The sequence below is a fragment of the Miscanthus floridulus genome, chromosome 2 (assembly GCF_019320115.1).
Source record: "Miscanthus floridulus cultivar M001 chromosome 2, ASM1932011v1, whole genome shotgun sequence".
In the NCBI taxonomy this organism is placed as follows: domain Eukaryota; kingdom Viridiplantae; phylum Streptophyta; class Magnoliopsida; order Poales; family Poaceae; genus Miscanthus; species Miscanthus floridulus.
In genome coordinates this window covers 31,470,880-31,497,793 of record NC_089581.1, presented here as the reverse complement: position 1 = coordinate 31,497,793, position 26,914 = coordinate 31,470,880, and positions in this window count along the sequence as shown.

Sequence of the window (26,914 nt, the reverse complement as noted above, 5' to 3'; positions counted from 1 at the left end):
TAAGATAGTATTATTACAAACCAGTTGTTTTCAAACTTACAATACCATAAGTGTCATACGACCATAGTAGCGGGATAATATTACATTAACTTTATTTATCATACAAACTAGTGCCTTGTCCAAAGGCCATTCATTACTCCTCATCATCATCATTGACTTCAAACACTGACATGCAGCAGGGACCAAAACAAGCCTGCGCATGTGACTCACCTGCAACAAGGGTTAACAAACCCTGAGTACAAAGGTACTCAACAAGACTAACCCGACATAATGGGGTGTAAGACTTTAGAGATGCAGGGATTTGGGGCAAGGTAAGGATGTAGCAAGATTCAAAAGTTCTTTGCCAAAAGCTTACTATCCTTCATTCTATTTTCAAGTTTACCACTAAGTTCTTTTAGTTCATTATCTCAACTAAATATACATTTCCCATATTCCATTCCTTCTCATTCCATTCTTTTTCTCATATTTTAGTAATTCACCAGTACTACATTGCTTCTGTAATGAATCGAGTCTCCATATCCGCGGAGCACCGGCAATTCGAATTGATTCAAGTCCTAGCTGGGGATTCCTTATCACACGACATATGTAGAACCTAATCTTGCATATATCAACCTCGCTACCGGATCCTCCTATACTAAGCCGTCTCCACGCCACCCGAGAGCACAGCACACCTCAAATCCGGCCACATTCCAGCAACGAGGGTACACGCTACTCCCGTCATCTCTCCACTCCCAGTGCGCGGGCATTCGTCTTAGTACTGGATTAGCTGAAGTAGGCTTACCGGAGTATGTGACCAGTACTACAAAGTGTCTCGTTCAGAAGATCCACAATGAGTGGCCTTTAAGCGACATAGTCGGCAACATTACCCAACATTCAAGATAAGTTACCCGACTAGTCTCTAATTCATTCTACATCCTTTCTTTCTTTGGCCAGTATGCCATCTTTGATTGTATCGAAACTTTTACTTTGAAAGCCTACCATAAAGCATGCTAAGCACACTACGCCTTTATAAACGAAAACATCTTCAAGGATGGTAAACAATTATCAAGGTAGGTAATGCATCAAGTAGGTAACATTTGAATTAAACAACTTAATGCAATAAATAACATAGGTGATAACTTGTCAAAGTAAACAAGGTAAGGGCTTAATGCATAAACCGGGGCTTGCCTTCGTTGACGATCTCCGGTTCCGGATTAGTACCACAATTATCAAATCCCGTGACAACCGGGGATTCTTCCAGAACTTGCTCAACTAGAATCGTTTTGTTCTCGGGTTCTACACGAAATGATAACATATGCTTTAACATGATGATAATGTAAACATGATGCTTTCACGGCACATGAAATGTAAAAACACCCGCAAACGATTTGATTTCGCGGTACAGTTGCAAGCCAACAAAACCAACCTGTAACCCTATCATTAAGAACCACACATGTGACTTGACCTAATGGATCTTGGAACCCTACTAGTCACAAAACATGACCAAAATAAGATCCAACACTAATCAACACTTAGGGTTTCTACAAGTTAACTTGTTAATGAATTTTGTTATCACATGAAATGTCATTAAGCTTTACTAATCACAAATTAGATATTAGTTCAAATACTAATTAAGGTACTAAGGATCATTATAAGTTAATGACCCAAGGTCAACAATCAAATCAAAAAGTCAAACAAATCCTAATTGATTAAACATTAATTAAATGAATAAATAATTAAATAATTAAGTCTACATTAGGTATAAAATAAACTTTGTCCAATTAAGCCCAAATTTTTATGTAACCTTCCTCATGACAAATTAGTGTACCAAAACAAATTTCATAATTTTTGGAGTTATATAGTGACTTACAAAAATCATGGAAATTGCATTTTTCAATTAATGGACTGAATATTTGATCATTCAAAATTTATTCAAATTTCAAGTTTCAAATTTTTAAATCATACTAGAACATGTACAGAAGCTACACAAAAATTTTCAGAATTTTTGGATGTGTAAATAAATTCCTACAAAATTGCAAAATTGCTGCACTATTCAAAATCAGAAAATAACCAAAGCTCACTATTCTTCTTCCTCAGCATCACTGACAGCCTGACCCCACACGTCAGTGACAGTGGGCAAGACGCGGCGGCGCGGCCAGCTTCGGCCAGCAAAACGCGCCGGTGGTGACCCTCCGGTGAGACGGGCTGCTCCTACATGATCTACACCAAGTCGTGCATCTATCCCAAGTCTCAGAACAGAAAAGAGCACACCAAATGGCACTCAACGCCGGCCATGGCGGCTCGGACCCGACGGCGGTCGATGTAACTAGGGCTACGGCGCAGTAGAGTCAAAGGAAGAGTGAGCAACACGCTCAGGAGCTCACCGTGATCGCGATGATGTACTTGGTGCAGGCGGAGACGTACGGAATCGCCCTGGCCACGGTGAGGTGGGTTGCGGCGGAGCTTCGGTCGGCTCCGAAGAAGATGACGTCGCGCGGTGGTGCTGATCGGCTATAAGCGAGGCGAGCAGGTCAGGAATGAGCGGCAGGGTAAGGCGGAGCTGCTGGCCAACGCAATTGGCTTGAGGTGGTCCGACGAGGATGAATTGGGCGATCGCGGCAATGTCACCGGCGGCGAACAGTCGACGGGAAAACTCCGATTGACGACGAGGTACTCCTATTTATAGCCAGCTTGAGGGCGTACGGTGATGACAGCACATGGGCGAACTCGCCACGGAGGTTTGGGCGTGTCACAGCGCGTGAAAGCGGTGAAAACTGATCGGCGGTGAACTCCGCGTGGCACCGGCGGCAAGCAGTGAGGTGGAGTTGAATTCTTGAAATAATTACAGAACTGCCACTGCATTCATTTCTCAAATTACTCAGAAATTTTCTAAAGAAGTTGAAAATCTCCAAAAATGAAAGTTGTTCAATTTTTCAAATTCTACAACTTTGCTTTTTGCCTCAACCCCAAATTCCTCATGGATTTTGAATCAGTTAAAAGGGGCAAAAAGGACTTTTATAATTTGAATGTGAATTCAAATTTGATTTGTCTTCCTTTTACTTAGATTTTGATTTTTGACCAGCAACATGGCCCATTAGGATTATTTGAGTCAAAGGACATATGACCTCACATGATCACATGAAATTTAACCCTTGTGGTCATGATCTGTATTTAGGGTTTTTGAAACACATCACATGAAATAACAACATTATGAAATAAACCTTATTTAGTGAATGCATTCAAAACTTTATACTATATGAATGCTTTGCAATGCACATGATGACATGTCAAATTTTAGTATTAGGTCAAAACACCAGAGGTGTTACATCCTACATTCTAGTTTGCGCAGCGGAAGCGTGGTGGTACTCAAGGATGTAAGAGAGAACTCAGAGTATTAAATAATGAGGTTTGGTTGGAAGTCCAAGAAAGGTTTATCCAAGACCAGCAAGATGTTTATAAAGCTACCGAAGAAGCTTTTAAGTTAGTTTGGATCAAGAGACCTCAGGTAAGTGTTTGAAGGAATCCAAGAAGAGGTCGAAGTAAAATCTAGGTATTAACTTTGTCAGATCAGGACAAGAGCTTTATATACACTATGATGCACCTTATCAAGGTGTGGGATGTGTCCTTATACGAGGAAAAAAAGTAGTGGGTTGCTCATTAAGTCAGCTAAGGAAGTGTGAGTTGAACTAACATGTTATCTGGAGCTATCCATTGTAGAGCATGGAAGTACCATCTTCTTGAAAGTAAAAGTGACATCTAGGAGGATCACAAGAATATATAGGACATCTTCACTAAGTTGGTCTTGAGCTTGTGATATCCTCGTTGGAATGAGATTGATTATGATTTGGAAAAGTGCTATCACTTCAAGGAGCGAAGTCATGGCCAATTCCCTTAGCAACGGAGAATTGTGCTAAGAAGGTTCGAGTAACATCAAGGATTAAGAGTTGTATTCCCAGTTCGAGCAACTTAACCAGGATCATTAATGTTTTTAAGATTGGTGGTAGATTCTCTTTAGGACCAAGAAGATAAGGAAGCCTTGTTGGATGGTGAACATATGAGGAAAGAGAATTATGGCCTAGTGATTAGGGTTATCGGAGAGTTGTTCAAGGTACCTGTCAAAATTTTGGAATTAGTTAGGCAAATTACTTGGAGTAAGAGCAACAGGTATGCAAAGTAAAGTGGATCTTTATCAAGACAATGGAACTGCACGAGAAAGTAAAGAAGAATCCAAGGACGAAGTATTCCCATCTCTTAGTCGACGTCTTCCAAATCTCAAGGACGAGATTCATCTTAAGGGGGGTAGAATTGTAACACCCTAAAATTTGCCTCTTTTGAAATAGAGCTAAAATGATTTATTTATGAATTTTTGTGCACATGAAATATAGGAAATAAATTTTTTTCATTAAATTAAAATACATCATAAGGTAGCAACATGTTTGATGCATACATGCCATTGCATTTGATTGTATTGGTTGAGTGGTTTTAATTGAAAAGTCAAAATGGTTAAAATGCTTTTGAAATGAAATTGAAAATGGCTTTGAAATAAAAGAAAAGAAAGAAAAGAAAATTAGAAAAATAAAAGTATTATTAAAGTTGTAAAGTTTATCTTGGGAAGCCTAACAAAATTGTTCAATTTTATTTGAATAGGGAAGTATATTTGAAACTATACTTGAATTTGATTTGAATTTAGCATAGAATTGAAAACTAGAAATAGAAAAGAATTTGATTTGGGAAAAATCTTCCTTCCCACCTTTTCAGCCCCGCCAGGAATTGGCCCAGCCGCCCCTCCTTTCCCCTTCTTCCCGGACTCGGCCTAGCTCGTCGCATGGCCTGCTCCACGCAGCCCGCTCGGCCTGCTCTGCTCGGCCGTTGACCGCGCCTCCCTTTTTCCCTTCTAGCTCCGCACCGGCCCACCGCTCGGTGGCCCGCTCTGCTCAGTCTACCCTGCACTGCACGCGCTCGGCCTTCAGCGCCCGCCCACACGCGCCACTCCTCCCTCTCACTGCGTTGCAGGCCCCATCCATCAGCCGGCGTTCCCTTCTTTCCTTTCTTCTTCCCCTGCTTCTTTCCTTCCTCTGCCCCATCAATGGCGCTGCCATGCGCGGCAAGTAGGGATGAAAATGGATCGGATACGGACAGATATCACCGATATTACATTTGTTTTCATATTTCTGCCCGGATTCAGATTCGAATACGGATAGTGTCAACTATGTCGGATAGGATACGATTGGATATCGACATCATAAATATGCGATTTGAGTATTTAGATACGGATATGGTATCAGATGTTGGATATCCAGACTTGGATACGGACAGATCTCAACCCCTCTAAACAGATTCGGTTTCGAATACGGTCAGAAAATATCCGTACCGTTTTCATCCCTAGCGGCAAGCCACCGACCCACCGCGCCTACATGGAAAGCGCCCATTCTGCCCCACTCCCCTTCCTTCTACGCCGTAGCCCCGCCCGCCTATAAAGACCGAGCCGAGCCCTCCCCTCTGCCCCTTCTCTGTTCGCCGCTTGAGCTCGCCATTGCCGCCCTGTAGCCCGCTACTCCAGTGCCCAATCCACGTCGCCGATGTGCCGGTGATCTCCGTCGTGTTCCTCTGCACCCGTAGGTACCGCCATCTCCCGATTTTGGTCATGGTTTGCTCGGATTCCACTCACCCATGCCACTTTTTCTCTCTCCAGCTACTGTCGTCGTCAACCCGCCCCGTAGAAGCCTCCCGGACGCCGCAACCACCCCGATTTGACTTCGTGGTGAGCTTCTCGTTCCACCCGTGCTCTCCGTTCCTTAAATGGCGCCCTAGAACGTCGTATTCGCAAGCACCCGATGCCACCGGCCATGGCGCCCTCGCCGGCGGGACTGTGCAGCCGCCAGCGATCACCCGCACTCACCTACGCCGCTGGATCATGGATGAACGACCATGATTAGATCGCACTGTTTCGGTGTGTAACCGGTCCACCGTGGACCCAAGGACCCAGTCCACGATGACGCGTCAGCGCTGGTCCACGCTGCGTGGTGCACCACGCCAACCAGGGGCCGCCACGTGTCTGTCGAGTCAGCGTCGTGGTCAAACCAACAGTCAAGCCACGCCGTTTTGCAGAATAGCCCCCCTATTTTCAATGAATCAACCCGCAATCCAAATCAGTTCAAAATAAATTCTTTGTGGTCCTGTTTTATTCTGTTTTAGACCCTGTGTTTTCCAGAATTAGTACCCACAGTCCAGCAGCCATGTAATTTAATATTTTAATTGTTTTAATTCAAAAATGAGTTCAAGTTATTTACAAAAATGCCACTGAAACTTATTTCATGCGAAACTTTTGCGTTTTAAGTCCGATTTGACCCGATCAAATTGCGTTAGGACCGTATTTATGTTTTCTACGTGTTTATACAACTGTTAGGCATGTTTTCAACACTTGAAATTCATGGGTAGATTCGATCTATTATTTAACTATATGAAAACTTGTTTAAATCGTAACTTATTCATTTTAACTCCGAAATAGTCCGTTCAAGTTGCGTTAGATTCATAACGATGAGATCTACATGTCAGTATTAGTGTTTACTATATTACTATTTCCAAAAAATCATGGTTTAAATCATATCTTGATTAATGATTATGCAATTGGGTTTTACACATAAAATATGATTTGTTTTACTTTTGTTTTATAATTTAAATCTAAAATTGGCTTAATTTAATCTATATTATTTATAAATATCTTTTATATATGAATTCATGTGGTTAACATAAATGAAGCTTATAGTTTTCTTTTCCACATATTAAGCAAATCTCTCGGTAGTTGTAACTTTTCAACCATAGCTCCGAATAGCGTGCCTCTCGCGACTGTGTGTTCGTAGCGATGCGTAGAATCGTGTTTCAATCTTTTTTACTTATTTTTCTATGATTGGTGTACTATTCTAATATAGATGTAATTGTATGCTATGCATGTATGTGTATGGATGTTTGTGTGGTGTTCTACGATTACGTCCAGTCGGTGAGATATACGTGGTGATCTAGAAGAAGAAGAAGGACATGAAGAGTAAAGCGTACCGAAGGATCAATGTGTAAGGCAAGTATAGCATGGGACCATCCTTGTTATCTATTCACATTTAATCACTTAATTCATATTGCATGTGTCTACCTTGTTGCCAATAAGGATAACCTAGATATTTGATATCTTGTACCTTGAAACCTCTGGATTATTGCATTGGGTAGTTTTTGCTAGTGCTTAATCAAAACCATCATCTTGTAACTTGACTAATGGTATATGCAATAAACATTAAAACATGACTTTTTAGCAACATGGAAACAGGGGGCTAGAGTATTTAGCTACTTTCTAAATGCTTCAGATTCCTCTCCCTAAGGACTTATCTATAAGCAATCATCTGGGACTTACAGTATAGCTATGAGGGCTATATGGCTCTGGTTTTAGCTCAGTATGAGGACCTTTTTCTAGCTTGTTAGTGGTTACCTTTATGGCGCACGAGGGTATGTTTCCTTTTCTGCTAGGTTGTGTGTACCGTGTTGCGATGCCCACGCATGCCACTCCTAGAGAGGGGCCACATACGCCTAGCGGCCCTAACTTGTTAGATGAACCTTTGAAAGGCTTTATAGTGAACCCTACTGACCTTCCTCGGTAGTGGGTCAAGGGGCTAATCACCTCAGGCAAAAGGGTAAATCACGACTCACAGTGAAAGTGTACAAACTCTGTAGAGTATAAAACTGATATATCAGCCGTGCTCATGGTCACGAGTGGCCTTGGACACTTATGGAATAGAGATGATCACTAATGGATAATGGTACTAATGATTAATTGTTATTGCTATACATTATTCATGTTTACACGATCATGTGTTTATGGGAATGATAAAATCCTTGCCACCCAATTGCTTAAAAAGATGACCTATTAAAGCTAATCGCAGTCAACCAGAGTCAGCCTTTTGAGCCTCATGAACCCCATGATATAATTGTTAAGTACGATATGTACTTACGCTTGCTTTACTTTTCTATACTTGGATAAAAATCCTGGATGGGTACCAGATTGCTAGTTTGGAGGAGTTAAGGTTGTGGTCAACCAATCAGTCGTCCCTATGGATTTGGAGTCTTCACCAGAAGATCGGAGTCAACTTTCCATTGTCTTTACTCTGTGGTTATTTTCCTTTTACAAATATGTTATGTAATAAGTATTGTCTCTTGATATTACCCTTATTTGTGGCTATATGTGAGATTTGACTTCCTGGGCTCACATATAGTGTGTATCTGGTTTTGTCTTTAAAACCGGGTGCTACAGCCTTTGTCGTAACTCCTCGTTCTGCCCCTGTGCATGCGCCATGGCCTTTGCAAGGGGGTTCGGAGGGGTGTGAGTCTGCAGAGACTCCACTACTACTAGTGGCTGTCCTAGGGCATCTGTCATAGCGGACTCCTAGGACAGAGGGTGGCTAGGTTCTATGACATCGTCGATGCTGGAGCCATCGCTTTTGACCTCATCATCAACGAGATCATGAAAGGAGGCAGGAGCGTAGCCTGCCATCCCCATAAAATCAGACATGAGAGGGGGCGGCATAAGCATCCTTCAGAGCCCCCATGCGCATGCATCCATGGGGGACGCAAAGCCATAGGGGAACTGGTCACATGACAGTTTTGGTGGGGACAACGGGGTCCCTCCGAAGTGTCGGCAGAAGGTCTTAAATAGTGAGTAAAGAACAATTTGTACATCACTCATCATTGGGTTTGAGACCAACATGGGCTTGAGGTGAAGCATGGGTGTCTCGACGTTGAGGTCATTGAGTCGCCTAGGGCCGGTCGAGGGTGCTCCTCCTCCTATGGGCGTCGAGGCAAGCGCCTCCTCATGGAGGCGAAGTACGCCGAGCTGGTCGGTGACAAAGTCCAGACTTCTGAAGAGGAAGGTCTAGAGCGGCTCGAAGACGGGGGGAACCCACATCCCAACAAGTGGGAGCATATGAAACTTTAGTGAGCCAAAGTGAATCATATCACTCGATCCTGCCATACTAAAGATGGTGGAAAGGTGGGCCATCCGATGACAAAAAGCGTGAACGCACGGCGTCTATCCCCACGGACGGCGCTAACTGTCGGTGTGAAAAGTGTCCAATAAGTAAATATTTGTAGTTTTGCCATGCGTTGTGATCGGATGTGGCCTAGCACTCAATGACACAGGATTTATACTGGTTCAGGAAATAGGCCCTACATCCAGTTAAGGTCGGTCGGTGACTTTATTTTAGAGCCTAGATGCTCGAATTTTGTTGTGGGGTTACAAACGAGTAACAAATGAAAAGGGGTGTTAGAGGCCTAGTCAGAGGAGCATACCCTTTGTGTGTCTCTAGAACTTTTGAGCTGTTATGTTCTTGGGTCATCGAGAAAGTCTTTGAGAGAGAGTAGCGAGTGAGTGAGCGAGCCATTTTTTAGGAGAGAGCGCATCTGCTTTTATAGTTGAAAGTGATTTCCTTACAAGTCAGAGAGAAAGAGAGAGAGTGTGTGTGTATACATGTGCTGCCTAGTCTTGTTATTCACGCCATCGGGTATGGGATGGCTGCCAGCGCCCACAATACTATTTATGCCTAGACGCGTCTGGTAGGCTCTACCGTGTTCACTTGGTATGGCAAACGACGGCGCCCACAATACTATTTGTGGTCTGACGCATTTGGAAGGTTGTATAGTGTCTGTCTATCATGACCTGGTGGCACCATCCAGTAGGTGAGCAAGGTATGGTATGGTATGCTCCTCGATATTGTAGTTGACTTGAATGCCTAACCTTATCTGCTCCACCTGCTCCCTAGGCCCACACCGAGCTAGTGTCCTCGGTCGGTCATTCCCATTCATCCCCGAACATGTCGGTCAGGAAAGAGAGGTGAGCAAAGGTCCGGCATATCCTCAGTCTGAGGAACGGAGTCGGAGTTAGACTATGATCCCACCACAACCGGGCCTTCTAGTTGGGGTTCCAACTAGGTCTCGGGCGAGACAGAGCCCATGGCCATGGGCAAGACCCCCGTGGCCTCGAGGTTAGGCAAGATGGAGCATGAGCCCAAGAGGTCGGCGAGAAGGAGCCTGCGGCCTTGGGTGAGATGGAGCTTGAACCCAAGGGGTCAAGCGAGGCGGAGCCTGTGGTATTAGGGTCGGGCGAGATAAAGCCCGTGGCCTCAAGGTCGGATGAGACAGAGCGTTGCACCCAAGGGGTTGGGCGAGACGAAGCCTACGGCCTTGGGCAACACACCCATGGCCACGAGGTTAGGGGAGACAGAGTGCTACACCCAAGGGGTCGGGCAAGGCAGAGCCCACAGCCTTGGGTGAGACCCCATGGCCTCGAGGTCGGGCGAGACAGAGCCTGCTAGGCCAAGTGTTGTAGGGAAGCGGGTCCATTGGGGACCCTAGGTTTATGAACCCAATAGACCCTTTGTCATGTTAAGATCTAGAACCAAGGGTTGCAGAAACAAACACTAAGTAAAACTGGTCAGACCGTAAGAAACCTACGCAACAGCGGCTATGATGTTTTTGCTCACCAGCGTGATCAGAGTTTTTTCCCGCACCCTGAGCTTTTTAGCCTTAACTACGGAAAGAGTCAAAATGCATTTAAGAGTATATCCACCTGGCAAGCATTCTCTATGCCTGACCCTCTCTCATGTTAAGATTTAGAAGCAAGGGTTGCGAAAATGAACGCTGAATAAAACTGGTCGGATTGCAAGAAACCTATGTCCCAATGGCTACGATGTTTTTGCTCACCAGCGTGATCAGAGTTTTTTTTCACCGGTAGCCCAAGCTTTACATCCTTAATGATGGAAAAGGGTTGGAATGCATTAACCTTTTTATACAAAAAGGGGAGAAGAGCTAAAAATCTATTTGGCCATAATGAAATTTAAGAGCTTGTCCACTTATTACAAGTTTGTCGCCTGGCTTATTTACCTAACTAATTTCTTGGGGGTGATCTCATCCTCTATCTCCATAGGTAAGTCCTGTGCCAAAGGGGCCACCTCCCACTCAATGTCGTCCAGCTCAACGTGAGAACCGTCATAGGTAAGGTTGGATATGGAGTTGAAAACACTCCTACGGCAAATTTAGGCCTAGGAGTTCAAAGGCTGGCCCTCCGACGGGTTCATAGCTGCTCCAGGGTGACCTTAGAGTGAGGGGTGGAAAGGGATGGGCCCACTAGCAGCCAGTACCCTGGCACACGAGCGTTATGTGCATCCCAGCCCATGTTCGAGTCTTGGTTGGTTCCTAGTCCATGGTTTTTCCTTGAAGAAAGGCAACAAACCCTTGGGACCAATCGAACGGACCTAAGAACTATATGGATTGGCCACTGAGAATCTAGAGTCGGTCACCAGCTGACCCATGCGGGGCCCCATGAATTGGAAGCTAGGGCCCCACTCAGACTAGTTTGTTAACAGCTCATCGAACACCATGTTTCGTCCATCGAGGAAAAAATGGCATGGCTCAGCCCCTCCATTTTTATTGAAAAAACACTTGAGGGATGATGATCATAAAGATGAGTTGACCCCTCAACCGGACCCCTACAACATGTGGGGGCTTGAGGGAAGTTGGACTCGCAAAGGAGACTGAATGCGCGGGCACTAGACAATGGCTCAGATCCTAGGGAGGGGGTACATACAAAAACTAAGAATAATGTTTTTGAAACAAAAAACGCTTTCTCTTACCAGTTTCGCTATCGTCTCCTCAATCTTTAGTGAAACCCAACCCCGGCAATGGCAAGGGGTAAGGTCTCACTCGGGTGCTAATAAGGGTATATATATGCCCTTACAGAAATAGTCACCATGCCCGACCCTTTCTCACATTAAAAACTTAGAGGCAAGGTTTGCAGAAATGAACGCTGAGTAAAACTGGTCGGATTTCAAGAAACCTATGCCCTAGCAGCTATGACACTTGCTTACCAGTGTGACCAGAGTTTCTCGCCAACACCTCGAGCTCTACAGTCTTAAACAACAGGAAGGGTCAGAACACATGAACCCTTTTTACACATAAAAGGGAGAAAGAATAAATTTGTTCAACTGGAACAAAAGAACAAGCTTGTTTAAACGAAACAGGAGGGTTGGAACTTGTCCACTTATTACAAATACACTGCCTGACCTATTTGACTAAACTAACCCCTCAGGGGGATGATTTCATCTTCTATCTTGGTAGAAAGGTCATGCGCCAAGGGGGCCACCTCCTTCTCAATGTGATCTAGCTCGGCGTCAGTATAGACGGGCGCGAAGCCTTGGCTCATCGTCGCCAGATTGATGTTCTCGTAATGAGAACAGGCAATTGCGAACGATCGGTGAACGCCAAAGCGAAGCGCACCCCTTGACATATCATGTGCCCAGTCTGTGATTTGGGTGGCACAAACCACGAGTGAGCTAGTCTCCTACTCTAGGGCTAGCTCAAGCTCATCGCAGACTAGTGGGACGGTGATGTGTAGGTTGTCATGTTCGTCGCTCTCCTTCTAGAGGGTGTCCTTCACCTCATTGAGCTCCTTCTCTAGGCCGTGGCTCTTCACCACCTCCACCCCAAGCTTGTTGTTGAGACCTACCCAAGTTATGTACCGACCATGTCAAAAGGCTTACCATGGATTCTAGGGAGAAAGACAACAAGGGAAACCGGAGACTTACCATCCACGTTTGCCCAAAGCTTGCGCACCTCATCAAGCTATCGGGTCACCTCAGCCTCTAGGTGCTGGACATCTTCTTGGCACTGACCAACCTCTACGGCAAGCCTAGTGGACATGCCCTTAGCCGCAACCTTCAGGTCCCTCTCCCTCTGAAGCTCATCCTTGAGGTGGTCGATCCACTGCTGAGCGTTAGTGCGCTCCTAGCGAGCCAGGTCAATCCCTGTGTGGAGCTCCTCTATGGCCTAGAGCAAATCGTCCTACTTCTTTTGTAGCCGCTCAACCTCCATGGCATCCATGAGTGCCTACTCGATCAGGGCCACGAGCTTCTCCTTGGGCTCACGGGCATCATCACGAGCGTCCTTCTCCCTGACTTAGAGGTCGGCCACCTCCTGGGTGGCAGGGGCAAGCTCAACCACCTCCTAACGGTGCAATAGCGAGCTATGCGGCCAGCCCCTCACTCCGTTGTATCTCCTTAGTAAGGAACTAGGACTTCTCCCAGCTACGAGCCATAAGTATCTGTGAAAAAGACAAGACTTAGAGGCGTGGAAAGACAACATGAGGGTCAGAAACACGGTCATATCATACCTAGCCAACTGGGGTGACAATGTCACGCACCGAGCTTAGCATGGTGGCCAGGGCACAAACCGCGTCCCCATCCTCCATGTGGATGCTACCCCAATCCCTCTCCTCTACTGCTTCATCGAGGGCAGCCACCCGGACCAGAGATCGAGACGTCCCCACGCCGACCTCAAGCGGCGCCGACCTCTCTAGCAGCGATAGTTCTCTAGAGTAGCTCCTCTAGCGATAGAGGGAGTGGGTGATGTGGACATGGAGGCCTGCCCTATCACCACATCTATGAAGGATGCCTCAGGTGCACCCCCTTCTGTCTACCCCACCATGGACATGGCCACCTACACGAACGATGGCTCCACCCGTGCCACCTCTGCCTGCGATGTCGAGGACATGACTGGCCGCGCCGCGCCGGCCACAGGCACCCCGAATGCGCCCTCCTCCACCTGCTCTCCCATGGATGCAGCCATCAGCTGCACCTCTCCAGTTGATGCCGCGGCCACCCCAGTGCCACTCACGCTCGCCACCGGCGTGGCGCCAGCCGGCTCCTGACGCGTTTGCCAGAGGAGGATCTTTTTTAGAGTGAGCTATAGGAGAGTCCCACATCCTCTGACACTACAAGGGACATGGCGGTTAGTTCACGACAAAAATCCATCAAGACAAAAGGACAAAAAAAACTCTTGACTCGCCCTGATGCCATCATGCGAGGACGTTTTGGGGTCGGCTTGCCCAACCCCGGCTGCTCCTCATTGGCATGTTATCGCTTTGAGCCCTCCCTCATCTTGGAGGGCTCAGACCAGTTAGAACGACTGCCTCTCACTGACTCTGGAGGCATCATCGAGGGCTCAAACAGAGCAAAGCAACCTATTTCTGCTGGCTCCGGCGCCACCATCAAAGGCCCACATGAGGCAAGGCGGCCTGATTCTGTCAGATCCGAGGCTATCGTCGAAGGTCCGGACGGGGCAGGGCATTTTGATTCCATCAGCTCCGTGGGCATTTCCTCCCCCTCCTACCCTGTGGCATGCCACAGGAAGGGCCCCACCTGTAGTGAGGGTGGGTCCTCATCCTCGGTGGCTAGATTATCCCACAGGATGGGTGACATGGAGCCGTCATCCTCCTCCTCCTCTTCTTCTTCTTCCTCCTCTTCTTCTTCTTCCTCCTCTTCTTTCGACACACCTTGACGCCACTTCCCTCGCTGCAGCTTCACTTGCTGCTTCAACCGCTGTTTCTTCTCCTCATTGTCCTTCTTCTTCTTCTTCTTCATTTGTTCATCCACGACATGGTTCGCTGCGTGCTCTGGCAGCGGCGCAATAGAGTACTAGAAGACTAACCCTGCTGGTAGCTCATTGAAGCCTGCGTCTGGCCACATCACGGGATGCCCTAGGATCGGGAACAAAGCGTTGGCCTCCTCCATGGCCTCCTTGATGCGCTATGCGACCTTGCTGTCGTGGAGCAGCCCTAGGGCGAGCGTCGTCCCGATGAGCTACACACCAAGTGTCATCCCATACAGCGGGAGGACGCACGCCATCAGGGGCGCCACCCTCCTCGTGTGATACTGCCCGATGACGCTATTTGTAAGGCTATGGTTTTGGTGTGCAGAAACATGAGGGGGGAGGCTGCTATTTGTAGGATAGAGCAGGGCAACAAGGCGAACCATCTACCTAGATTCATGCGCCTACTGCGCCGCATCACGTCACCCCCCTCCAAAGATTGTGCGCACGCTATCTTTGGCCGCGCCCTCAAAGAACACGCTAGATGATGGTTCGCTCGATCAATGGGCCAAGAATCGTCGTAGGTAAGGAGGGATACAAAGCTAAAAATGCTCCTATGACCCATTCAAGCCCAGTAGTTCGAAGGCTAGCCCTCTGATGGGTTCACAACCACTCCAGGGCTCCCTTAGAGTGAGGGGTGGAAAGGGATGGGCCCACTAGCAGCCAGTACCCGAGCGCACGAGCGCCATAGGCATCTTGGCCCATGTTTGAGTCTTGGTCGGTTCCCAGTCCATGGCTCAGCCCCTCCGTTTTATTGAAAAAATGCTTGAGGGATGACGATCACAAAGACAAGCCGACCCTCGACCGGACCCCTGCCACGTGCGGGGGCTTGAGGGAAGTTGGACTCGCAAGGAGACCGAACGCGTGGTCGCAGTACGACAGCGTACCGATTGGATCCTAGGGGACCAGAATTAAGAACAACCTTTTCAACCACCTGAATCCTATGGTTACATGCCCCCAAGAAGACCAATCATGACAAAAGGGAATCACCGTCCTACCAGGACACGCCAAAGGCAACAAAAATAAGGCCAAGGCCCTTAGAGTCCTCCCATCCAAAAAAGCCTCCAAAGGAGTATTCTACTCCTCTGCAGGCTCAGGGGCTACTATCGGATATCACTGTTAGGGATACCCTAAGCAAGGAGGTTAGTGCCCGCGCTAACTCCCCGGATGGCTCAAGACATATTAAAAGGTCTCGAGCTACCCCAAGGCCATAGGCTCCGTCTCGCCCAAGGTTGTGAGTTCTGCCTCACCCAACCCCTCGGTGCGGGGTCTATCTTGCCCGACCCCAAGGCCACGGGCTCTGTCTCACCTAACCCCTTGGGGGCGGGCTCCGTCTTATCTAACCTCGAGGACATGGGCTCTGTCTCGCCTAAGGTCATGGGTTCAGTCTCGCCTGGCCCCTCGAGTGCGGGCTCCATCTCACCTGACCCCTTGGGTTCGTGCTCTATCTCGCCTGACCCCAAGGATGTGGGTTCAATCTTGTCCACCCATTGGGTTCATGTTCTGTCTCACCCGACCCCAATGACGCGGGTTTCGTCTCATCCGAATGGGACTCATACTACTGCCAACCACTCTAGGTCCAAGCTTATGGGCCTGGGTCAAAACTCTAACACTAGGAAAGAGGATGGCATTCCTTGATGTAACTCGTGGCCATGATAGGCCATACCTAGCGATTCACATCAAGAATAGTGTTGGGCGTGCCGATACTATTTCGCCTAATCCTCATACAGACGCTGACAGGTGCGTCAGTTCACCACGACGTTCGCTGGGACGGAGTGGAACGCCATGACCAACAGATGACGCCTACGCATGGCGCCAGTGATGAATAGGGCCATGATGTGGAGCCGTCCTTATTGACATCTATAGGATCAGCGGCACCCGCATGAAGGAGAAGAAGGACCCAGCAATCCTAGAAGCCTTATTCTCTCTCTCTCTTGTTCTTCTCCTTTTCCTCTACTGTAACCCACGCTTTTCCTTTTCCTATAAAAGGGGAAGTAGGGCGCCCCATGAAAGGGGCCGGACCATGAGCTAAAAACACAAGAGCAAGACATGAGCACACGGCTGAGCGACAATCGAGCTCTCAGCACCCGTTTACTCCTTCCACCAGAGACTTGGGATCCTTTGCCTCTCTCGCCTGTTTGTAACCTCTATTGCAAACCAAGTGACGGTAACACGAGCAGTAGCGAACTAGACTTAGGGATGTTCTGCCCGAACCAGTATAAACCCTTGTGCCCTCCAAGCACACCATCCGAGCCAAACGCGCAAATACAAATTTACTTGTCGGTGGTCCAAAAACACCGATAGTACCCTTCTACTTAGGATTTCAAGAAAGCACCTGATGGGTGGAGGGTACCTGACTTTCCAAAATTTAGTGGTGATGATAGTAAATCATCCATGGAGCATATTTGCATGTTTCTTGCACAATTGGGTGAAGCTAGTGCTTATGATTTTATGAAAGTTTGTAATTTTCCTTTATCTCTTACCGGCACAGCTTTTGCATGGTTTACTTCATTACCATCTTGTTCTATTGGTTCATGGGCTAAATTAGAAGAGAAATTTCATAATCACTTTTATAGCGGGGCTCATGAAACTAGATTGTCTCACCTTGCATTGGTTCATCAAGGGCGTGATGAGTCTGTCCATGATTTTTTCAAACGATTTAGAGAGATTAAGAACCGATGCTTCCATTTAAATATTTCTGAAAGAGATTTAACTGATTTATGCTTTGTAGGTTTACGTTCTAGTATTAGAGAGAAGCTTGCGCATTATGAGTTTCACAATGCTAATCAACTTATGCAAAAGGCCGTTTCAATTGAATCGTGCCTTAAAGAGTCTCGTGATGCTTATAAATCTCATTGTCAGAATGTGCATTTTGTTGGTGACTGTTTCGATGATTCTGATGATGATAATAAAGAATGTTTAGCTGCTAAAATTAAATGGCTAGTAGAGAATAAATTGGTTACTTGTCCTTCTCTCAAGCCGATTCATAAAAATTGGAATGAGGAAATGAAATTTACTTTTCATTTCTCTAAATGTGACCGAATCTTTGATGAATTGTTGAAATTCGGTTATATTAGAATCAATTATACATTATCTTTAGCAGATGAGTTAAAGAGAAGGGCATATTGCAAATATCATAATTCTTTTTTCTCATGCCACTAATGACTGCAATGTTTTTCATTGGCTGGTCCAATTGGCCCTTAATAAGGGACGAATGAGTCTTACTGAAATGCATGTTGATAAGACCCCTTTTCCCATGCACATGGTTGAAGCAGGGGCGCCCGCTATTTTGATTCATCTAGAGCAAGCCGATAAAGCCCAAGGCAAGAACGCGATTATTGGCGAACCACGTGTAGCACCGAATGTCAAAACAAATTCAGGGCGCAAAGTGGTGCTTGAGAAGTATGATGAAGGCAAGAACAAGTTGAAGATGACTGCTAGATCAACACAATATTTGAGAAGGCATGTAACACCTCTGGTGTTTGGCTTCCACATTTGCCCTTGCATTTCATAAACATGAGCATCATTCATCCATTCATGAGTTTGGAATTGTCTAAAACATGCTTTTGAAACATTGCAACATATTGTTACATTCTATGTGTGATTGTTTTAGGAAATGCATAGTGTGTAACACTCAAGTGCAACATGTGCAACACACTTTAGTGAAACAAGGTTAGCTAGTACAATGCCATAAACTCATGAAACATATGAAACATAGTTTTGAAACAGAAGTAACAAAGTCACTTGTTTTTCCTTGTTTCAATACATGGATGCTTGATTTTGGTGTGACCAATGTGTGGTGTGGCTAATTATCCTCTTAAGCAACTTAGTTATACTTAGAAGGTCATTAGGAGTAATGTTCATGTTGGTCATTATGCCTAATTAGGTTTCCAAGTCATGGTTTGACTATTGTGGACCCCTAGAGCTCCTGGGTTTGACTGTTTAAAAAGTATAGCTTAGAGTGTTTGCATGTCTAAGCAACCTAAAGCAAAGTTGTAGAAAATTTTATAAGGAACAAACTTTGTTTAGGAGCCAAGTCATGAAAATGTGCAAAAGATGCTATAAAGGGACCAACAAGTCAGTTTTGGGGTTGATTTGGAAACTCTAAAAAATTTCGTTAACTGCATTCACCGATTACTGTGGCTGACTTTGGCTTGATGTAACTCGTGATTCTTTGAGAATTAGCTGATACTTTCTAAAGCAATGTTGTAGCCCTATCATAGCTCTACATGATTTCTTCAAGGAGATTTTGCTAACTCACCACCGATTAGGCGTTTGAAGGTCATCAAGTAACGCTCTCAGGCGTCGATGGCTTGACTGAATTGATGCTACAGTGCCGACCGGCAATAGAGCCCTACCGCCATGTGGGCGCCATGCGCCGTGGCTGGCCTGACGCCGTTGCCTAGTGTCTTCCGCTTGAAGTCACGTCCTCCTGCCCTCCCTGCTCACTCTCTTTCATCCTCCTTCGCCTCCTCCGCTCTAAGCAGCAGCAGCAGCGACAGCGCGCCGGCTCTGCCATCGACGCCGAGCAGCGTCATCACCAATCTCACTTGCCACCGCATAATCACCGCCTCTAGTTAGCCCATGGCTCTACCGTCACCTCACCTAGCTCGTCCAGCACGCCATTGGACCAATGAATTGAGGTAGTGGCCGCATTTCGCTTTCCGCCATCGTCCGGACCTCGCCGGAGTGGCGCTCGCCGTGGCCAGCACTGCACGGCTCTCCTTTTCCTTCCCTAGCTTCCGTCTTGTCTTCTCCGTCACTCACCATTGCTTGTGTGATGACGTTACCATCCCCGCCGGTCCAGTCAGGCCGGAACATGGCCGCGTGCCGCCGTGCGCCATGGCCAAGCCGCCATGCGCCGTGGCTTCCTTACCTAGCGTCCGCTAGAGCTTAGGGTTAGTAGGTCAATCGACGCGGGAGATCGAGGCGGTCATGTTGGTGCCATCGTCGTCGTCGGAGACGCCGCCGTCGGCGAGCTTCCATCGGTCCCCGTCGAGCGAACCGCCATGCTCTGTTTTCGTATCGCTGACGTCTGGGCCAGTTGACATGTGGACCCCATCTATTAGTCACTTTGAATTGAAAGCCAGTTCAATTATTTCCAGTTTTGAAGCTATTTTGTAAAATCTATATCTAGGGTTTGGTAGCTCCAAATTGGGTGGTTCCAATTTTGTTAGGATCATAGTGAAGTGTAGTATTTAGGAAAAATATAACATGAACACTTGTAGTGGAAGTTTTGGATGAATTAAATTGAAACTTGAAATGTGTTTTGAAATGCATGCAAAATTGTGTAAATTATATCTTGAGTTCCTATGCCCCAAAAATTATGAAATTTTGTTGGTGAGCTACTCTTGCTTAGTAGAAGCGCTGGTAAAATTTGAGAGTCATTGCATGTATGGTTTTTAAGTTATAGATTTTCTTTTTATCATTGAATGATCCTTGTGTGAATTTTTGTAATTTATCTATGAATCGAATGACCATGAAATTTTGTGGGGAATGTCCTAGTACCTTAAGGACGCTAGGAAAAATATAAAATCTATTGCTTGACACTTTTTACTAGGGTTTCATAATTATGTCATTTTAAGCTTTTATGGCTTGTCATTTTTGTGTAGGATGTTATACTTGCTCAAATGATGTGAAATTTTTATAGTAGTCTACTTGGAGCATGTAGTATCTACTATAATTTTTGTAGATTAAATGGTGTAGTTCTCATATATGTTTATCATTTCTCTTAATTAATTAAATAAATTAAGAAAGGTATTAAAAGAAATGAATTGGTGGTGATCACTTTACTTTCTGGTGTTCTTGTGATATGTGTGATAAGTGAGTAGAGTTGGTTTTGTCTAATTATTTGTTTGCAACATAAGTTAATAAATATTACCTGGCATTATGTCTTTCTGGACAGTTCTCGGGACTTTACCAAGTTCCCCATGATATTTTGGTTTGCTGGGAATGTGGTGAATACAAAAGTTGTAGATAACTTATGTATCTAGCCTAGTAGTTTAGGAGCTACAGTCGTTCAAAGTTAGATCACAGTTTTGCTTGCTCTCTATCTTGTTGGACCTCATTATGTGGTTCTGTAAATTCGACCTAGTAAAGTTTGGAATCTTGCCTTGAGGTCTGAAAATGAATTGTAGGCAATTTCATAAGCTTTCCAAATTGTCTTGTTGCCTGTCATTTCAATTTATAGATCTCTAGTTTTGGTCAGTTTACTATACCGCTATATAAGTTCCTATTTTGCTGAAATACGAAAGATTGTGTGTGCTCAGTTGTAAGGTTCTTGTTGGTTGTTTAGGTGTTAGCCTAACTTGAGAACATGCTTAGGTGCAGCTGCTAGGTCCTTAACTGAAGATGAGCAATTGTACATTAGGTTGTATAAACTTGGTAAGTTAAAGTGATTTGAATAGAGCTTAAGTCAGAAAAATGCGGACTGCAGTAAGCATGTGCATTCCCTGAGCATTCCTAACTTCGTTCATGTGCATCCATGATATTTATCTTGCACATACATGCAATAGGTATGCCAGAGGGAGTGACGCTTCTGGAGTTCGAGGGAGCGAGCTAGGAGGAGGAGCCCGAGGTGCAGGAAATTGATGAAGCAGCCGCTGAGGAGGAGTTGCCCGAGTGCCCTGACCACCAACCGTCCTCTTTCCTGAAAGGCAAGCCCCGAAGCATATTAAGTCTCCCATGTTTTATAATTATCTTGAGTATCTCTTATTGTTGATGATGCATTAAGTATAAGAATTGGTTGGAACCAATTGTTGCATTATATATCTATCCTTGTCCAGATATCACACTTAAATCCTATTTAAGTTCAGGAACAGGTTAAATGCTTAGCCATGCTTAGTGCGGTAGAAGTTAGGTGATTTTCTATCACCTGTGAGCTTTAGGACGAGGTGGATCATGGTTGGCTATATTTGCTATCATGGAAAAGAACCATGTTAGTAATGAATTAAGACCGGGCGGAGTCTTGTGTAGGTTTGGACATAGTGACTCCGTCTGTGTCATTTAAGGACCGATACGCTGTACGTCCTTATGTCATGTTGAACGTAGCCTAACATTTAGCTGGCTGGATAACTCATTCTGACCGTGAAGCCTAGTAGTTCGGTTCATGCTGGGGACGTGAGCAGGGGTCGCAATCTGGATGGAAGTAAGGATATGTGGAGAGCCATTGGCGTTAGCCCAAGGGCGGGTTAAGTCACCGAGCACACATGGTAGAGTGGTTCTCTGATTTTACGGCACTGATCAGACTCGTGACTCCTGAATTGTACCAAAGGTGACTTGTTTGCAACCCTGACGGGGGAAGCAAGGTTTGTGTTAGGAATACCCCTCCAGCTGGATAGGAATCGATTCGAATCGCCGTCATTCCTGGATAGTGAGAACTTGACTGAGCAGCGCCAACGTAGATTCAATTAATTTAACGATATGGTTAAATGGATGATGATGATAATGTTGCCGCGATTTATACCTGCTATGGTTATTAATGTTTGCATCTTAATCAAATGATTGCTTAGTACAGGTGCTAATATAGATGATAGGTTAATGGCTAAATGTCACTGCTAGTTCAGGTTAAGAGTTGATCATTATTACTTATGCTTTTCCGCAAAAAGAACGTGTCAGCCAGATCCACTAAATTAAGCTATGCATGATCCTTGGTGTCATTTGTTTTGGTTTCCGATTGGTAAGTCTAGCTGTGTACATTCTCGTACTCAGGGTTTATTCCCTCTTGTTGCAGATGACCTTCTATATCAGGGCTTCTGTAAGTATTGTCTCCACCCGGTGGGTGATGAAGACTAGATCATGGGCATGATCTCTGTTTCTCTTATCCGAATGCTTTTGCGGGTGGTGATCAACAAACCAGTATTTGTATTTGAACTCGGGTGGGTAAGTTAAACTATTTGCTTCCACATACTTTACAAGACCTATTTTGTAATAACGATGACTCTAAGGTGTTGTAACCTAATTGCAAACCATCTATGAAATGTTGTAATATACGATATGTTATGTTGAATTACTGTGATCTTGGTTCTATGCAAGTTGGTTTGAAATCCTTCGTGGTTTCAGTTGACTACCAGGTTTATATGGCTCAAGTGCGAGAATTTGATCATTTCGGTGATTGTTTTTTGTACTTGTACTCTTATAAATTGATCGGTTCAATGACAGCTAGCATCAGAGCTAGATTCAACACTAAACATGTCATACGGGTATTTAAAAACAAAAGCTTTTGTTGTGAAAACGGTTTTCCAACTTATAGTTATATATAAGTGTTCAAAAATCAAAAAATTTATAGTATGCTGGTGATCACATCCCTTGTAGCCCACTTAAGGACTTCTAGGTGGCTCATATAATTACTAACTTGGGGGAAATTGATTGTTTCTATTTTGTCGTCCATGTGGCGTGCTATTGCATGGGTGCCATTCGCTTGAATGGTAATGTATGGATCAATTGCCTCTACGCTAAGGTAAGTGTGAGTTGTGAGAGCATGACCGTCCAACTATCGGTTTAGGGGAGAGTTAGTTGTGGTTACTGGAGTATTTACATGTTGCATACATGTATATATGAAGGTACTTAATTGTGGGTACATCTGTCGGGTAGTTTGGGTACCAAAGTATATATATCTGGGGATGTATATATGGAGAGTATCTTAGTTACTACTTTCATTATTAGCATTATTTCTTGTTGGGTTGGGCTGCAATGAAGTTTTCTACAGGTACGCTAACAACGCACCATGTAGATCGACTAGTCACTACTACACAAATGATTTTGCGCGACACCCCCCCGGAGGCCACCGAGGTGGGCACCTATTTTTACCCGTCATGGTAAATGCCACGGTTTACCTAGGCGGGCATTTTTTATTTACCACGGTGGGCTTTTTTGCCCGCCACGGTAAATCGATTTACTGTGGCAGACGTCTTAAGATGTCCACCACGAAAAATACCCTATTTTCCGCGGCGGGCATCTTAAGACGTCCGCCACGGTAAATCAATTTACCGTGGCGGACGTCTTAAGATGTCCGCCACGGAAAATAGGGTATTTTCCGTGGCGGACATCTTAAGACGTCCGCCACGGTAAATCGATTTACCGTGGCGGACGTCTTAAGATGCCCGCCGCGGAAAATGTATAGCCATCTCCAATATAAACTGAGGCCCTCGCACCATCGTCGCCGCCTCCCCCACTCTCTCTCTCTCTCTCAGCTCCCCGCCTCCCCCACTCTCTCTCTCAGCTCTCCGCCTCCCCCACTCTCCCTCTGCCTCCCTCTACTCTCCCTCGATGCAGGCAGCGACGCGCGGCATAGCTCTCCTCCATAGCGCCGCCCCCTACAGCGGCGCGCGTGGGACGACGGCGACGGTTGCGCCCTCCTCCTCCCCCACGGATCCTCCATGAACGACGACGGCGCGGGGCTAGGGTTTCAAATCCAGTGAGTTCATCTCCCTCTTCCTCTCCATCTCCCTCACTCCTCCCTCTTCCTCTCTCTAGATCCGGCAACGGCGACCTCTTCCTCCACGGATCCGGCGGCGGTGACCTCCTCCCCCACGGATCTGGTGGCTGCACCCTCCTCCTCCGTGGATCTGGCGGTGAAGCGATCGGATCCAACGGTGGATCTCCATCACGGCCACGACGCTGGGACCTCCACCACGGCGGGCGAGGACGCGTCGGCGCGGCGGCCTCCCTCCACCACGGCGTGGCGGGATCCGCGAGGAGGTGTCGGCGTGGTCCCCTGCGAGCGACTGGCGAGGTGGTTGCTGCCATGGGAAGCCCGGATCCATCGCTGGTGGGCTCGCCGGTGGGCTCGCCAGTGGGCTCGAGAACGGGCTCACCGGCGGGCTCCTAATTTTTTTTGTTTTTTTAAAATGATTAACCGCAGTGGGCATCCTAACATGCCCGCCATGGTAAAAGTATATTTACCGTGGTGGGCACGTTACACCGCCCGCCGTGGTAAATCGATTAACCGCAGCGGGCAAGGTCGCCCGCCGCGGTTAAGCCACGATTTACCGTGGCCTCTAGGCCACGGCGGACGGCTTTGCCCACCGCGGAAAACCGAAAATGCCCGCCTCCAGTAAAGTTTGTGTAGTAGTGAGTTACCGCTAATTGAGAGAACGTATGTATGCCACCGTATATTCTGCTAAAACTTAACTTTTCTTAGGTTTGTGAGGACGTACGGAACGAGCATGCATCATATTCACTCATGTCATTCATATTGCATTACTCCCTCCCTTATAATTGCTTATCCCAAGTATTAAGTTCAATCTCTCAACAAAATAATCCTCTCACGTGAGTTGCATCCCTTTTTGATACAGATGGCCGTGCCCATGTTTCCTACTGGTAGCAGCACCTTTTTGGACCAGTTCGGTACGCCCACCTTGCTCTGGAGGGTGCTCAGCTCAGTTGGGTACCCGGAGGCACCCCGCTACACATGGAGGTAGGCGGTGCCATTGGGAGATGTACCATGGTATGTTGTGACCTTTATAGTGTCGTAGAACCCCATGAGACCATTGTGGCATGGGTGGAGCATTGAGACTGATGGGCAAAGCCCATGGGAAGCCGCTCAAGTTGCTGCCCTTGATGTGCTTATGGATATAGCATAGAGCTTCGAGGATGAGTCAGTGGGTGGACTAGCTTCATCCATTCCCCAAGTGGCTCCTACTAAGGCTGAGTGGACTCAAGAAGTTGGCCAGGCCTTGGTTCGAGGCCATGGTGAACGTGTTTAGAGTGTCAATGCTGGAATGAGTGCTATGATGGCCGCCTTGAAGCTTTGTCAAGTCAGGCAGGACACCCTTTCTAGTGTGTTAGAAGAAGCTAGCAAGGCAATGGCAGCCCATTAAAAGTTCAGGTTGCGTGCCCGCAAGTATCGTCGTAGGGCGGATGCATGTGGGCGAGCTCAGCAAGAAGTAGATGAGATTCGGGGTATTGCAAATTATCACCTGCAGCAGTGGGGGCAAACAGCACACGAGAGAGACGAGCTTCATAACCAGCTAATGAACCTCACCATAGAGAGAGATGAGGCAGCACATGAGTTGGATCGTGTGACCCGTCATAGAGATGCAGCCTTAGAGTTGGCAGAAGAAAGACGTCAGGGCTAGATCATGGCTAACCATAATGCTTTCCAAAGGGAGCATGAGCTCCAAGAGCAGCTTGAAGAGCTTCAGGTTGAGCACCATCAACTGAACAACCGCATGTTTCCTATTCCTCACCCCATACCAAGGTATCCTAATGTGGGTGGACCTCAAGTGATTGAGGCCGATGAAGAAGAGGACATGCAGATGGATGTCAATGCAGCTGAACCTGCAAATGAAGAAGAAGAGGAAGATCCTAAAGAAGTCCAGGGCGTCTCCGATGTGGATAGCGATCACTTCGATGAGTAGTTAGTTAGCAAGTCTCACCAGTTTTAGCTTTTGCAGTCAGTGTTGTAATGGACTTAGTACTATGACTGATGTGGGATGTACCTTTTAATTTGAACTTGGCATGTAATGTACTTTAATCCGCTCCCTTTGGGATGCGTATCTTGTTGGTTAAGTTTAAAACTTGTCATGTTGGAATGCATTGCGTATGGCGCTAGTAATCTAATTGATGATGTGGTGATTGGAGAATGAATTATTGCCTCTGTTTATTGTATGAATTTTTCATTCTCTCCAGTAAATTCAGTTTGGCGTAATTACATTGTTCCTCTCCAATGTGCTAACGTCACCAATAATTGCTGGTTGCGCATTGTTGCAGATGCCTCACACTCGTTCCACTGGTGTGGCTAGTGATGATGATGATCTTCCACCACCACCAACACCCACACCAATGGAATTGATGGCGATTCTTGCTGAAGGACAGCGCACTATGGCTGAGGCTCTCCGCACGATTGCAAATCGTGATGGTCACGGTGCACGCCAAGGACTAGAACCAAATCAGTATAGCGACTTCAAAGATTTTCTGGACAATAAACCACCGATCTTCAAGGAGGCTAAAGAGCCCCTCCAAGCTGATGAGTGGTTGAACACTCTTGAGCAAAAATTCCATCTGCTTCACTTGACTGAGGTGTTGAAGACGGAGTATGCATCTCACCAACTGCATGGGCCAGCTGGTATTTGGTGGAGTCATCATCGGTCCACTATGCCCGCTAATGCCCAAATCACTTGGGATCAGTTCAAGTCTGCTTTTAGGGGAAATTATATTCCTCCTGGTCTCATGGCCATCAAGCATACAGAGTTCATGAAGCTGACCCAGGGGAACAAGAGCTTGAATGAATACCTACAGGCTTTCAATAACCTCACGAGGTATGCTACTGAGTTTGTTGACACTGATGCTAAGAAGATCGCTAGTTTCAAGAGGGGACTTAGCCCCAAATTGATGAAGACCATTGGAAATTGCAAGTGTACTCATTTTAATGAGTTTGTGAGTGATGCTTTATCTCAAGAAAACAACAATGTTGTATATGCTGCTTCGAAGAATTGTAAGAGGGCCTATGAGGCGGGTGCCTCACAATCCAAGGCTC